Below are 15675 nucleotides of genomic sequence, written 5' to 3' on the forward strand. Positions count from 1 at the left end.
ATCACCATCATCGGAAGTCAGTTTCACAATTTGTAAAAGCACAAGTGAACCTCGCCGTCGGGAATTCGCCCTGGTGGGAGGTGGAGACTCACGGAGGCCCTGGAGAATACCAGGTCGGGCCCGCTAATGATATGCCAAGGATGTTTATTGTATATGCGTTCTGGCATTGACTCCAATGTCGAGGTGACGAGGAATTGCGATTTGGCGGGAAACTGGCGCCCACCACGATACCAGCATCGGAACTGATTCTTTGCCCAATCCTGATTCTGCCATTGGCTGATGGAAAATCCCACCTGTATTCCAGTCTCATACAAACAGGTATGACGGTGACATGCATGCGACTACGGATGGCATGATCGAGCAGAAAAAAATGCTTGAGGTATCATGCAGTCACCTTATCATTGTAATATGACTTATGGTGCCACAAGTTACCATGGACAGTATTAATGGCCATGTATTCCTCTGACCAAGCCTTTTAGGAGATTCAATAACTCAATTGTCGTGGATGGCTAAAACCTCCATGAAAACAGTGGACAAAGGAATGCCATAGGATACATTCAGTAATCATCGACTGTTACTGCTGCAGTGATTTTCAGCTTCTGATTTTATAACGACTCTGATATGTGAGATATAAGAGCAGAGTGGGAATGCAATGCGATGTCTGGCTGACTAGCTGTGAATTATTGGATCCACGGTAATGAGATATACTAGTGGAGCCTGGGGGAGCTCGCACACAGAGTGGAATTTGAATTGCTGCTGCAGCTGTTTCTCGTGAAGAATAGTTTCTTTGGTGGCGGATTCCAGTCAGTTGTTAATATATTCATAGCAAAATGAAAATAAAAACCGAGATGACAGATCATAGATTGATATGAAAGCTTATCATACAACCAAATTGTTTATGATGTTTCCCTGATATTAAAATGACAAATTGCAAGGTTATAAACACAGTAAATGTAGGATTTATCTCCTTGCATAATTGAGAATCTTTCAATGCCTTGAAATCATTTGTTTGTGTTTTGTGCTGTAAAGCAGAATGTTTTAGACCTGCAATTTGTAAGACAAATTCTCATTAAAAAGCAGCCTCAGTGGGTTATTAAAGGATTGGTGTTCATGCCAAAGAAAACTGCTTATCTAAGGTTTTCCCTCATGACTTACAAATAAAATAATCGAAACTTGAGCCAATAAATAATTGAACAAAACTTCTATTTCATATGAATGGAAGGGGGTTAAAGACTCACACCATTGCTCACTTGTGAAATGTTGCTTAAATCAGAGATGGTGCCTCTGAAATACTGACACAAGCAGTGAGGCAAGGCTGGGCTGCTAAACATGCAACTTGAGGGGCCACTCCTCAGAGTAAAGTTGTCTGAAACATTTGGCAGAAGCCTACAGACAGGAGGATGATTGCTCTCTGCAGTACTCTGTGGATTATGCTGCAAATGTGGGGAGAGATGGAAGACCTGCGATAAGAAGTCAAGGCAATATGCTACCAAGCAATCCATTAAAGCTATTATTATAGAAAGTATCTGTCCCATGTATGCACATTCCAAAGTGCACTGTGAGAAACTGATAATCCTATCTTGCTGTTCTTTCCAATGCTTTAATGTTAATCTTTACATCTTTCACATTCATGACCCGGCATTAGCCTAACAGATATGTAAGTTGCAACTTACATTTGAAACTTTTGTGATATGGAAATCTTAATGGGGGCGTCCAGTAGCAAATCATCACAACACATCCTAGTTTGATGATTCATATTCAACTACTGACGTACAGGCTGCAGGTTGGTCACATGTCTGAGACTAATATTCCTTAAATTTACATTATAAGACTAGTTCCTATCTTGAAAGATAAGATAGCGCTTAATGAAAGAAACAGACTGTTGGGATTTGGACCTGTAAGAAAATTATTCTTGGGGACTAACCCAATTGGTCAAAAGGACAATCATTAGAATGCAAATTAATAATGTGTTTGGATAACTAAGATTAATACTATAAAAAATTTTTTTAGAGTACCCAATTCATTTTTCCAATTAAGGGGCAATTTAGCATGGCCAATCCACCTACCCTGCACATCTTTGGGTTGTGGGGGCGAAACCCACGCAAACACGGAGAGAATGTTCAAACTCCACATGGACAGTGACCCAGAGCCAGGATCGAACCTGGGACCTCAGCGCCATGAGGCTGCAGTGCTACTCACTGCGCCACCGTGCTGCCCTAAGATTAATACTTAACATTGCACAAATTGAGGCTTGGCGCACTAAATTGTCTCTCCCATGGATTCTGAGACTTCTGGAATCTTCTCTACTTGGAGCGGGATTCTGCTGTAATCAGCATGGCGGGCATGGAGTGGCGTGAACTGCTCCGGCGTCAGGCCGCCCCAAAGGTGAGGGATCCTCCGCACCTTCAGGAGCAAGGCCCACCCCGGAGTCGTTTACACACTGTTGGCCAGCGGGAAAGGGGCTTAGCGTCACACCAACTGGCACCGTAGGGCCTCTGCCGGCCGGCGCGAGCTGACGCATGCGTGGGAGTGCCAGCATGTGCTGGCGTCATCCCCACGCATGCACAGAGGGCTTTGTTTCCGCATTAGCAATGGTGGACTGCTGTAGCCGCCGGTGCGGAACAATAGAGTGCCCCCACGGCACAGGCCCGCCGGCGGATCGGTGGGCCCCAATCGCGGGCCTGGCCACCGTGGGTGCACCTCCTGGGGCCAGATCCTCCCCGCGCCCCCCCCCCCCCCAAAACACCGGAGGCCGCCCGCGCCGCCAGGTCTCGCCGGTGAGGGACCTACTCCAATTTACGCCAGCGGTACTGGCAAAAAACGGGAGGGACTTCAGCTCATCGCGGGCCAGAGAATTCGGGCAGCCCGGGGCAACTTTGAGTCACGCCGACCCCCAGCGATTCTCCGACCCGGCAGGGGGTCGGAGAATCCCGCCCTTGGTATCTTGAACCTGGGCTGGGATTTTTTGCAGATAGCCTATATCTGATGGTGGTTGCCGGAATCCAGAGGGACTCCCGCCAGAGAGCAGAGTGGGTGATCACACAAATCTACACTACTCACCTCCTTAATTAGCAGCCAGAAGTTTGATGCTGAATCACCTGGCCTGGTGGGCAGGAAGTCATAAGCTCCTCTGTCATGTCCGTGTGCTGTATTTAAATTCATTCATGCTTTGCAACAGGATTCTGCAATGCTGAGGTGTCCTCCAGGAAGCAGCAGGCATTAGCCCCCAAGGTTCAGTAACACCTCACTGGATACTCTCCTCCTGGCAGTGGGGATAGGAGGGACATTTCCTTTCCCAGGGATGGGGGGACGGGAAGGGTGATGCTGGACCCGATGGGGGTGAATGTGATGTTTGATGAGTTTTATAGGAGGTTATGCGAGTCGCAGCCCCGGCCGGGGTGTGAGGCAATGTGGCGGTTTCTAGGTGGGTTTCCCAGGGTGGATGAGGAGCTGATGCAGGGATTGGGGGCTCCCATTGGGTTGAGGGAGGTGATGGAGAGTATGGGGCCGATGCAGGCAGGGAAGGCCCCGGGCCCGGATGGGTTCCCGGTGGAGTTTTATAAAATGTTTGGGGGAATCTTGGGCCACTGCTGCTGAGAGCATATAATGAGCTAGGGAGAGGGGGGAGCTCCCCCCTACACTATTGGAGCCATCTACCTCCCTGATACTGAAGAAAGATAAGCATCTGGAGCAGTGTGGATCCAACCTTCCGATATCGTTGTTAAATGTAGTTGCTAAGAGGCTGTATACGGATGACCTGTTATGTATTTTTTATAATAATCTTTATTGTCACAAGTAGGCTTACATTAACAGTGCAATGAAGTTACTGTGAAAAGCCTCTAGTCCCCATATACCAGTGCCTGTTCTTTTGGCACTTGTGGGAGGAAACTGGAGCACCCGGAGGAAACCCATGCAGACACAGGGAGAACGTGAAGACTCCGCAGTGACACAAGCTGGGAATCGAACCTGGGACCCTGCGCCGTGAAGCAAAAGTGCTAGCCACTGTGCTACCATGCTACCCATTTCGGACACACTGGGGGCATTGGCAGTACTATGGGGTGTTTGGAGGACTTTGGTCGGTTCTCCGGATACACGTTGAACATCGGAAAGAGCGAGATGATCCCGATTGAGACCAGGAGAGGAGATTGGGGAACTGCTGTTCAAGGTGATAGTGGCGAGTTTCGGTTACCTGGGCATCCAGGTGGCGCGGAGTTCGGTGCAGCTGCATCAGTTAAATTTGTCTCGGTTGGTGGAGCAGATGAATGGGGATATTAAGAGGCGGGCTGCCATTGTGGTTGATTGGTGCAGACAGGGAAGATGATGGTGCTGCCAAGGTTCTTGTTTATATTTCAGAATCTCACGATCTTTGTCCCGAAGTCATTCTTTAAAAAAGTTAATGCGTTGATGTTGTGGTTTGTGTGGCCGGGGAAGACCCGCGGGGGCTCAAGAGGGTTTTCTTGAAGTGGGGGTGAGGAGGGGGAGTATTGGAATTGCTGAATATATTTACTGCTGGGCGCTAACATCGCTATGGTCAGGAAATCGGAAGAAGTGGGGGAGGGGTCGGTATTGGGCCGGATGAAGGTGGCTTCTTGCAGAGGAACGGGTTTAGGGGCATTATTGGCAGTGCCTCTGCCGTTCTCGCCGGCCAGGCCCTCCGTGAGCCCAGTAATCGTGTCGGCCTTGATGGTATGAGGACAGTGGAGGCAGCACATGAGGATGGCGGGTGCCCTGGCATGCGCATCGATTTGTGATAACCATAGGTTTGTACTGGGGGGTGGTGGGTGGTGTCATAATATACACATCAGTATATGATGGTGCAGAGCCACACACTGACTGACACACTATAAAACCAGAGGGCACTAATTTTCCCGCTCATTCAGGATGTAGCCTCTGAGACGGACAAAGCCCGCAGTCTGTAGCACAAACCTCCACCATGTGCTGGTCAGGATAGGTATAGGTCTTCAGTTAATCTAACATAGTGTCGACCCACGGTGCAAGTATGTTTAACAGCTCTTAGTTAAATAAAATAGAGTTGTACTATTACAAGTGTTGGTAGCCTGTCTATGTTACTGCTGAGGTAAACACAGTCTCCACAGATCCAGAGTACCCAACACATCAGGTGGTGCTGGATGCAAGGATTTGGGAGTAGTGGTAGGCAGGGATTGAGCGGTTTGGGGATATCATAATAGGGGGCAGCTTTGCAAAACTGGAGGACCTGGGGGAGGACTATGAGCTGCCCAGGGGGATGGTTTTAGGTACTTCCAGGTCTGGGATTTTGTGAGGAGGCAGGTGCTGCAGGATAAAGTGTTGTCGAGGAAGGGAGCAGGGGAGGGGAGATGTCCGAGATTTACAAGGAGCTGATGGACTGTGAGGGAGCCCCGATAGGAGATGTTAAATGGAAGTGGGAGGAGGACCAATCTGGCCAACCCACACACCTCCCTGGTCCTCTCCCCCTTGTTTTCCAGCACCCACCCCCGTCTGACTGCTCTTCCCCCACTTCAAGTCCCAGCACCCCCAGTACCATCCCCCCTCCTCTTCCCAGTTGACATGCAACTTCCTCCCTGTGTACCAGATTCGTCCCCACAATCTCAATGGTATGTTGGTCCGGTCGTTGTTGGACTTCTGTAAACTCATTCTGGCAGGACGTAAGATTTCCTGGGGGAACATAGATGAGCCATTATCCCTCCATGACGTTTGGGACCATAACTTCCCACTGTCATTTGCTGCCATTGGGTGCACAACTGGTTGGAGTGGAAAATTCCAGCCCTGGGGCATGATTCTCGGACCCCCCGCCGGGTCGGAGAATCGCTGGGGTCCGGCGTGAATCCCGCCCTGCCGTCTCCTGAAGTCTCCGGCACCAGAGATTTGGTGGGGGCGGGAATCGTGCCGCGCCTGTCGGCGGGCTCCCCCCGCCGGCAATTCTCTGGCCCGTGATGGGCCGAAGTCCCACCGCTGTCATGCTGGACCCGCCGGCACGAATCGAACCACCTACCTTACCGGCGGGACGAGGCAGCGCGGGCGGGCTCTGGGTCCTGGGGGGGGTGCGGGGTGATCTGGCCCCGGGGGGTGCCCCCACGGCGGCCTGGCCCTTGATCGGGGCCCACCGATCGGCAGGCGGGCCTGTGCCATGGGGGCACTCTTTTCCCCCATGGCAGAGCTGTGGGAGAGACTCCCTTTCCGGTGGACTCGCTGCACCAACTGCCCTGACTTCCAGTTAAAACTTAAGAACAAAGGAAAGTTTTCCCTTACAATGGCCTCTAGTTGCCTAGGAAGTATGTTTATTCTTCGTGCCGTAGCTCTGTCTGTCACAGTTGTAACTTAACCAACCCACACACACACAAACACCTTTGTCCAGCATGAATCTAACTATTGGTCCCTTCCAGACACAGAAACATTAGTCTATAACTTCCTCAGAGTCGCAATCTCTGATGGATTTCCACTCCATGTGGATTTAGCCATGTTGGGATTCCAAAGCCCCGGACTTGTCCAATTGTCCACTCTCAGGCTTGTCGACCGGAGAGACAGAAGCTGGGATGGAGGCGGACCAGAGAGGGGAGGGGTATCGGACGGGAGTGGGGGGGGTCGGACGGGAGTGGGGGAGTCGGTCCAGGGGAGCAAGGCGGTGAATCCGGGAGGGGGGGTGGGAGTTGAACCAGATGGGGGGGAATTTGGGGCAGACTGGAATGAGGGGAGGAGGGGTCAGGCCGGGGAAGGGGTTCAGTCTGGGGGAGGGTGGGTTCCGCCCAGGAGAGTGAGAGGTTGGACCAGAAGGAGGGGGTCAGTCCGGGAGGGGAAGGGTAAATCCGTAAGTCCGGGGGTGGGCAGGGATCAGTCAGGGGGTTGGTGTCGGACTGGACCCGGGGGGGGGGGGGGGGGGGGGGGGGGGGGTCTGGGAGGGGTGGTGTCAGTTTGTGAGGGGGTGTCTTACAAGGTTACCCTGGGAATGAGGGTTGGATCATTTTGTGGGGGGTGAAGATGGGAGTTGGGGGGTCAGTGGGGGGAGTCGGGCTGGGTTGCAGACTCTGGTTGGGAGTTGGGGGTAGGGGAGAGGAGACTGGGGTTGTGTGGTGGGTCCCCTGGGAGGTCATGTGTGTGGGGCTGCCTTGTGCGAGGCTGGGTCTGGGTTTTCTTAAATAGTTGCTCTGGAGTTCAAAGTGTTTATTTTCCCTCGAACTCTTTCAGAGTAACGATCAGGATAAAACTGGCAGAACCATCCGAAGTTAGCGATTATATCACTTCTGACAGATGGTTCGCAACCAAGTGCAATAGTCCAGAGGAAGTTAGCGCTTCTGGGCAATTTCTGGGTAAACACATACGTGGGAACATCCTGGAGAGATTCCCACTGCAACAGTGGGGTACCCTCTAAATGCCACACTAGGGAACAAGGAGGTTATGGGCCCATTACTATAAAACTTTTACCTAGAACAGTGGGCGCGATTCTCTGCTGTCCATGACGGGTTGGAGAATAGCGGGAGGGTCTTCCCGACAATTTTCACGCCCTCCCGCTATTCTCTCCCCCCCCCCCCCCCCCCCCCACGGCAGCCCCACGACACGAATCGCTGCTCGCCGTTTTTTACGGTGAACAGCGATTCTCCCCAGGCCGATGGGCCGAGTTCCCAGGCCTTTACGGCCGTTTTCACGAACGCGATCACACCTGTTCTCACGTTCGTGAAAACGGCCGCAAAGTGCCCGTCCCGGACAACCATGGCACCGATTGGCACGGCCGCACTACGGCCGTGCCAAGGGTGGCATGGGCCTGCGATCGGTGGGCACCGATCGTGGGCAGCGGGTCTGATACCCGCGCACTATTTGTTCTTCCGCCGCCCCGCAGGATCAGACCGCAGGGCGGCTGAGAGGCATGACGGCCCGCGCATGCGCGGGTTTGACGCGTCTGTGTGATGACGTCATCGTGCGCGTCAGCCGGCGTGATGCTTGGCGCGCGGACTTAGCGACGGTCGCTAAGCCCGCGATGCCGTGCTTCACGGGGCCCCGCTGCTAGCCCCTCCCAGGGGGGAGAATCGGGTCCTGGGAGGGGGCGCGGAGGCTGCCGTGAAACATGGCCAGTTTCACGGCAGCCTTTACAACTCGCCGCATTTGCAGAGAATCGCGCCCAGTATCATTTTCACAATGTTTACCCATAAAAATATATACTGTAAAACTTCTTTTGTTTTCCTAATAGATTCAACCACATTGGTGTGGATCTGGAGTCACATGTAGCCAGACCAGCTAAGGGCAGCTGTAAACCTTCTCTGAAGGACATTAGTGAACCAAATGGCATTTATGACAATTGCCAATGGTTTTATGGTCACCATAAGACTTTTTAATTCCAGATCCTTATTGAATTCAAATTCCACTTTCTGCTGTGCTGGGATTTGAAGCCAGGGGTCCACAGAGTATTACCCTTTCAGTGCCAAAATACCGTAATATAGCTTTATGAAGGAGTATGTAGAGTGATAGCTGGGGCATGTTTGTACGTTTGGACTCCAGTAAGTCTTGCATTAGCAGTAAATTATTAGTCCAGTGATAATATTACTATGCCACTGCCTCCCTTAATGACCTGGATTTTCTGATGGTAAATCCCAAACCTGCAACAATTATGTTGTTCACCTCTGGAAATCAATTAAGTCACATATGGATTCTTAGGGCAATCCCCTATGACAATTACCCATCCACTGACACTGTCTTATTTACTCGCAAGTGCCCTACTAGTACCCCTTAACTTTCTCTCTTGGAAGGAGTCCCCTCAACAATTGCCCTGACACAACTATCATCCACTGACAAGTGCCAAGACCTTTTTTTTCTTTTTAAAATTTTTTTAGTGTATCCAATTCATTCTTTTCCAATTAAGGGGCAATTTAGCGTGTTCAATCCACCTACCCTGCACATCTTTGGGTTGTGGGGGCGAAACCCACGCAAACACGGGGAGAATGTGCAAACTCCACACAGACAGCGACCCAAAGCCGGGATCGAACCTGGGACCTCAGCGCCGTGAGGCAGCAGGGCTAACCTACTGAGCCACCGTGCTGCCACAAGTGCCAAGAACTGAGTGACGTTCCCCTTTTTTAAACCCTTATCGCCGGCAGTGTTTGCAACGGCTCATGCTGTGCACGTATCAACATATCGAATAACTTCTACTCAAATGATTGCAATTGTTGACTAACAGAAAGAATGCTTCTGGCTTCACTACCACAACCTAACCTTAGCTTGCAGCTAATATTTACAATTCTTGACCAATCAAAGTGATGGCTTCCCTAAAACAAACTAACCTTAACTTGCACACTTTACAAAAATTCTAGTTCTCTGGGCATCCCTCTAGCCAATCAGCATTCCACTTTGGGGTTTTGTTTACTGCTAATGCAAGACTTACTGTAGTCCAAACGGGCAAACATGCCCCAGCTATCACGCCACATGCTCCTTCATAAAGCTACATTACGGTATTTTGGCACTGAAAGAGATATCAACTTAAAGACTTCTTAATGACATTTCAAGAATATTTACAATTTAAGGCTTTTCATCACACCATTTTCTAAGCGCATGACCGCTGGAAGGATAAAGACAGAAGTTGCTTGGGAGCCCCAATACCTGCAAGTTCCACTCCAAGCCACATAATCCTGGCTTGGAACCACATGGAATGCACTGGTTTAAGAAGGTGGCTTGCCACCACTTCTTTAAGGCAATTAGGGATGGACAACAAATGCTTGCCGTGCCAGCGGTGTCTACTTTCTGCAAAAGGAAAAAAAAGGTTCCAGTTATTTGAAAGTCAGATAAGATGCAGAAATAGAAAGGTACTGCAAGAAATTAGTATCACAAGTTGAATTTGATATGCTGAGTAACATTGGGCTGAGGTTTTTCAAACTGACTGAATTTAACAATGATATCTCACTGTTGTGGGCCTTAACAAGCACCTCCTGAAGAAGGCACCCCTTTGCTTCTCACTCTTTCACTAACTTTGGTGAAAAAAGGCCTGACCACTCTTGCCAGCCTTCCACTGTCCAGTGTATTATGGCAGTGGACTTGGAATTAGGCCCTTACCTTCCCCTTAACTGGGCAGTTAAGGACCTCAATAGACCTAAGGGCGAGTGGTGTAGTGGGCACTTTACACATCCACCATATTTTGGTGAATGAGTCGGGGGTGGTGGGCTAGCCACCCATCATATTTTATGTGCCCCCCCACCACCCCCGACGGACAACATGCCTGGCATGGGGCAGGAAAATCCCACACACTGGCTCCCAGTCCAGCAATGCCACGATTTTAAAATTCTCGTCCATCCATGGCCTCACCTTTCTGTATCCCGGTAACATCCTCCAGTCCTACAAGCCTATTTCTATGTCTCTCTTTCCTTCTTTAAAATAATTCATAAGACCTAACTCAAAACCTAATGCTTTGATCAGGCTTTTGTCACCTGTTCTCATACCTTCCTATGTGACTTGTGTTAAATATTATTTGGTAATGCTTCTGTGAAGCATCTTGGAACATATTGCAATGTGCAAGATGTTATATAAGTTGTTTCTGTCAGTGCATGAAGTCAGTAAACAAAAATTTGGAATTTCTTCTTGCACATTTCAAAACAGTTTTCAAAGTCTTTCAGCAATCTTGCATTGGTACATGTAATTCAAAGAACAGACCAGGAACTGTCGGTTGTTATTCAATTATATGGCTGCTTGTATTTGATGTTAGAGCAGGCCGGCGTATTTGATGATCAAACAAATTCTTCTTAGTGCTCAGCTTGTGAGGCATTGATAATCATTCTATGGAACTGGTAGATACTGGGGAGGTGCCAGTAGATTGGAAGCAGGCTATTTTTTCGAAAAGAGCAACAATTAGACACAAAGGCCTCAAACCCATTAGATCTTTCTCACTCCCTTGCAAAATACAAAATTAATTTTGGGCAACCTGGAGGATTGCCATTACAATTGTAGCTCAGTAAACAGCAATCAACATGCATTTAAAGGGAAGACACTTAAATTTGATGACTTCCGTGAGGCATTTTGATTGGACCGGGCAAAGTTTATATGACATATTAGGCACGATTCAATGACGCATGCACCCGGCGCGGATGGGGTATGCCAGGTGATATGTAATGGGGGATACCACCATTACACGTGAGAACACCACCCACCAGGTATGCGGTACATACTCGTGCGACTCGGTCAATGTTGTCTACCTCATACGCAGCAGGAAATGATGTCCCGAAGCGTGGTACATTGGCGAGACCATGGAGACGCTGCGACAACGGATGAATGGGCATCGTGCAACAATCACCAGGCAGGAATGTTCCCTTCCAGTCGGGGAACACTTCAGCAGTCAAGGGCATTCAGCCTCTGATCTCGGGTAAGCATTCTCCAAGGCGGCCTTCAGGACACTCAACAACGCAGAATTGCCGAGCAGAAACTTATAGCTAAGTTCCGCACACATGAGTGTGGCCTCAACCGGGATCTTGGATTCATGTCACATTACATTCATCCCCCACCATCTGGCCTGGACTTGCAAAATCTTACCAACTGTCCTGGCTTGAGACAATTCACACCTCTTTAACCTGGGATTACACCTACCTCTGGATCTGTAAAGCTTTGATTACCCGCAAATGCTCGCATTCCAAGCATTGTCTGGCATCTTTGACTTTGTCTATATATATGTTTCTGGAACATATCTCTTTATTCACCTGAGGAAGGAGCAGTGCTCCGAAAGCTTGTGTTTGAAACAAACCTGTTGGACTTTAACCTGGTGTTGTAAGACTTCTTACTATAATATACACCAGTAAATCATGGTGCAGACACACACTGATGGACACACAGAGGGACCAATCAACATGTACAAACATCGCAGCCAATCACCAGTTAGAATACACACACTATAAAGGCAGAGGGCACCACGGTTCCCGCTCATTCTGGGTGCTGCCTCTCAGTAGGACAAGAACTCATCCAGCCCAGCACAGACTCACACCACGTGCTGAGAGAATCAACTTGTTCAGACAAAGCTTAGGTCTCTAGATTAAGTTAGCATAATTTAGACCCACAGTCATCGTGTGTTAGTTAGTTAGAAGTAGTTAATAAAATTGAGTTGAATCTTCATCAGTGTTAGAAGTGTCTGTTCATCTCTCAAGTCTACACAGCCAACACTTCATGGTACCAGGAGTTGAGGGATGCTAGCACTTCTGAGACCTACCTTTCAGTGATCTGCCTTCCACCAGTCTCGCGGCATCCTACAGAATGGACTCCGTTCACCCGCCGCCGCCACTCCGCATTGCCGGGAATCTGTGCTCGAACTGGAAACTTTTCAAACAGCGTTTCCAGCTGTACCTCGAGGCCAGGGACCTGAAAGCTGCCTCGGACGCACGGAAGATTGCTCTCTTCCTCTTCACGGCCGGGGACCACGCTCTGCACATTTTCAACTCGCTCACCTTCGATGAGGGGAGGACAAATCGAAGTTCAAGACCGTAATTCTAAAGTTCGACAGCCACTGCGCGGTCGAGGTCAAAGAGAGCTTCGAGAGATACATGTTTCAGCAGCGAATTCAGGGTAAGGACGAGCCTTTCCAGTCCTTCATTACCCACCTCCGTGTCCTTGCGCAATTCTGCAACTACGGGTCCACCTCTGACTCCATGCTCCATGACCCGATTGTTTTTGGTGTTCAATCTGAGCCCCTGCGCCAGCAGCTACTAAAAGTAAAGCAGCTCACTCTCTCCACGGCCATTGAGACCTGTGTACTTCATGAACATGCCTCCACGCGCTACTCCTGCATCCAGGCTGCTGAAACGGTGCGGCAAGCCCCTTACGAGGCAGAATCGGTCCAAATGATTAAATCTTTTCAGGCTGGATCTGAACGATGGCGACCATTTCACACGCTTTTCGCAGAGTCCCGCGCTTACACGCAGCGAGCGTGCTGATGTCACCGACCGCTTCATGCAGGTGCGTGCCACGTTGGATCGCCCCGCGCATGCGCTTTGGCGCGACGGACGTCCTGACGCTCTGGCGTGTGGCAACTGCGGCTCCACCCACTTAAAGCAGCAATATCCCACGAAGTCCCGACGCTGCCTGCAGTGTGGCAAACGAGGCCACTACACTACAATGTGCAGATCTTCCCTGCCTGCTGCTTTTCGAAGGTCTACCCAGCCCCACAGAGACGTCAGGCCTATCCAGCCTGCCATCAATGAACCTACTCTAGACCTTGATTCCGACTGTGCCTGCAATGACCCACAGGTCCCGTTCCAAATCGGCATCGTTACTATGAACAGGATGTCCCCCAAGCGTGGCACTGAACCCGTCCACGTCCACAGCGTCAGCCAGGATGATGAGTGGTGTGCCACCCTTACGGTCAACCGGTCCCCATGTCAGGTTCCGCCTGGACACTGGCGCTTCTGCCAATCTCATTGCGTCGTCTGCTTTTCGCAAGCTCTGCGTACAGCCTGCTGTCCTGCCATCTGCGTGTAAATTGCTGGACTATAATGGCAATGCCATCGCCGCCAGTGGCTCCTGCCGCCTTGAGGTGACCCATCGTGCTCACACAGTCATTCTCCGTTCGAGATTGTTGCTGCCTCAAAAGCCTCCTTGCTTGGTGCGCAGGCATGCAAGCTGCTCCACTTAGTGCAGAGAGTACTCTCTCTCTTCAAGCGATGTTTCTGCATCCTCTGACACAGACTTCAGGGCGCAAATCGACTCCATCATCCAGCAATACCATGATGTTTTCGAAGGCATGGGCACGCTCCCTTACACGTACAAAATCTTACTCAAGCCCAACGCCACGCCTGTCGTTCACGCACCTCGCAGAGTCCCAGCGCCCCTCAAGAACCGCCTCATGCAACAGCTCCAGGACCAAGGAGTCATTTCTAGGGTCACGGAACCCACAGACTGGGTAAGCTCCATGGTCTGTGTCAAGAAGCCGTCCGGCGAGCTGCGGATCTGTATTGATCCTGAAGATCTGAATCAGAATATCATTCGGGAGCACTACCTGATTCCGAAACATGAGGAGCTCACGTCCGAGATGGCCCACGCCAAACTATTCTCAAAACTGGATGCCTCGAAGGGTTTCTGGCAGATCCAACTAGATGAGTCAAGCAGGAAGCTGTATACGTTCAACACACCCTTTGGCAGGTTCTGCCTCGACCGGATGCCATTAGGCATAATTTCTGCATCCGAGGTTTTCCATCAGATCATGGAGCAGATGATGGAGGGGATGGACGGCGTCCGGGTATATGTCGACGACATTATTATCTGGTCAACCACCCCGCAGGAAAACATTGCCCGCCTTAAGCGCGTTTTCAGGCGCGTCCACGAACACGGCCTCCGCCTCAATAGGGCCAAATGCTCCTTCGGCCAGTCGAGTATCAAGTTTCTGTGCGATCACATCTCCCACCAGGGGGTGTGTCCGGACGAAGACAAGATTGCAGCAATCACGTCCATGAAGTCGCCCGAGGGCAAGAAAACAGTCCTCCGGTTCCTGGGTATAGTGAAATTCCTCGAGAAGTACATCCCGAATCTCGCCGCACACACGACAGCACTCAGAGACCTGGGGCGGAATTCTCCGACCCCCTGCAGGGTCGGGGAATGGCCCGGGGCTGGCGTAAATCCCGCACCCGCCGTGGCCGGAATTCTCCGCCACCCAGGAATCAGCAGGGACGGGAAACATGCCCCGCCAGTCGGCGGGCCCCCCACGGCGATTCTCCGGACGGTGATGGGCCGAAGTTCCGCCGCTGTTAGGCCTCTCCCGCCAGTGTGGTTTAAACCACCTCTGTGCTGGCGGGTTTGGCGGCGCGAGCGGGCCCCCGGGATCCTGGGGGGGGGGGGGGCGCGGGGCGATCGGACCCCAGGGGGTGCCCCCACGGTGGCCTGGCCTGCGATCGGTGCCCACCGATCGGCGGGCGGGCCAGTGCCGTGGGGGCACTCTTTTTCTTCCACCGCGGCCACGGCCTCCACCATGGCGGAGGCGGAAGAGACCCCCTCCACCGCACATGCCCCGGTGGTGACGTCAGCGACCGCTGACGCTCCGACGCATGCGTGGTCTCACGCCGACCGGCGAAGGCCTTTCGGCCAGCTCCGACGCCGATCGGCGTAGCGCCAAAGGCCGTTGGCGCCAGTCGGCGGAGCGGGAACCACTCCGGCGCGGGCCTAGCCCCTAAAAATGTGGAGAATTCCGGCGCGGGCCTAGCCCCTAAAGGTACGGAGAATTCCGCACCTTTGTGGAGGCCCGACGGCGGAGTGGTTGGCGCCACTCCGCTACGCCGGGGCCCCCCGCCCTGCCGGGTAGGGGAGAATTTCGCCCCTGATTTGCAAAACCACAGATTTCCGATGGCTCCCTGCTCACGAGCGTGAATGGCAGGAGCTGAAGGCCAAGCTTTCCACGGCCTCAGTGTTGGCCTTTATCGACCCGACCAAAGAGACCAAAATCTCTACTGATGTCAGTCAGTCGGGGATTTGTGCCGTGCTCCTGCAACGGGATGAGGCCTCGTCATGGGCCCCCGTTGCGTATGCGTCGCGGGCGATGACCCCCACAGAGCAGCGCTATGCGCAAATTGAGAAAGAGTGTCTCGCCCTTCTCACTGGAGTCGTGAAGTTCCACGACTACGTCTATGAACTTCCGCAATTCACGGTTGAAACCGACCACCGCCCGCTTGTAAATATTATCATAAAGGACTTGAATGACACGACGCCTCGCCTCCAGCGTATCCTACTCAAGCT

Source organism: Scyliorhinus canicula, chromosome 8 (genome assembly GCF_902713615.1).
Source record: "Scyliorhinus canicula chromosome 8, sScyCan1.1, whole genome shotgun sequence".
NCBI lineage: Eukaryota > Metazoa > Chordata > Chondrichthyes > Carcharhiniformes > Scyliorhinidae > Scyliorhinus > Scyliorhinus canicula.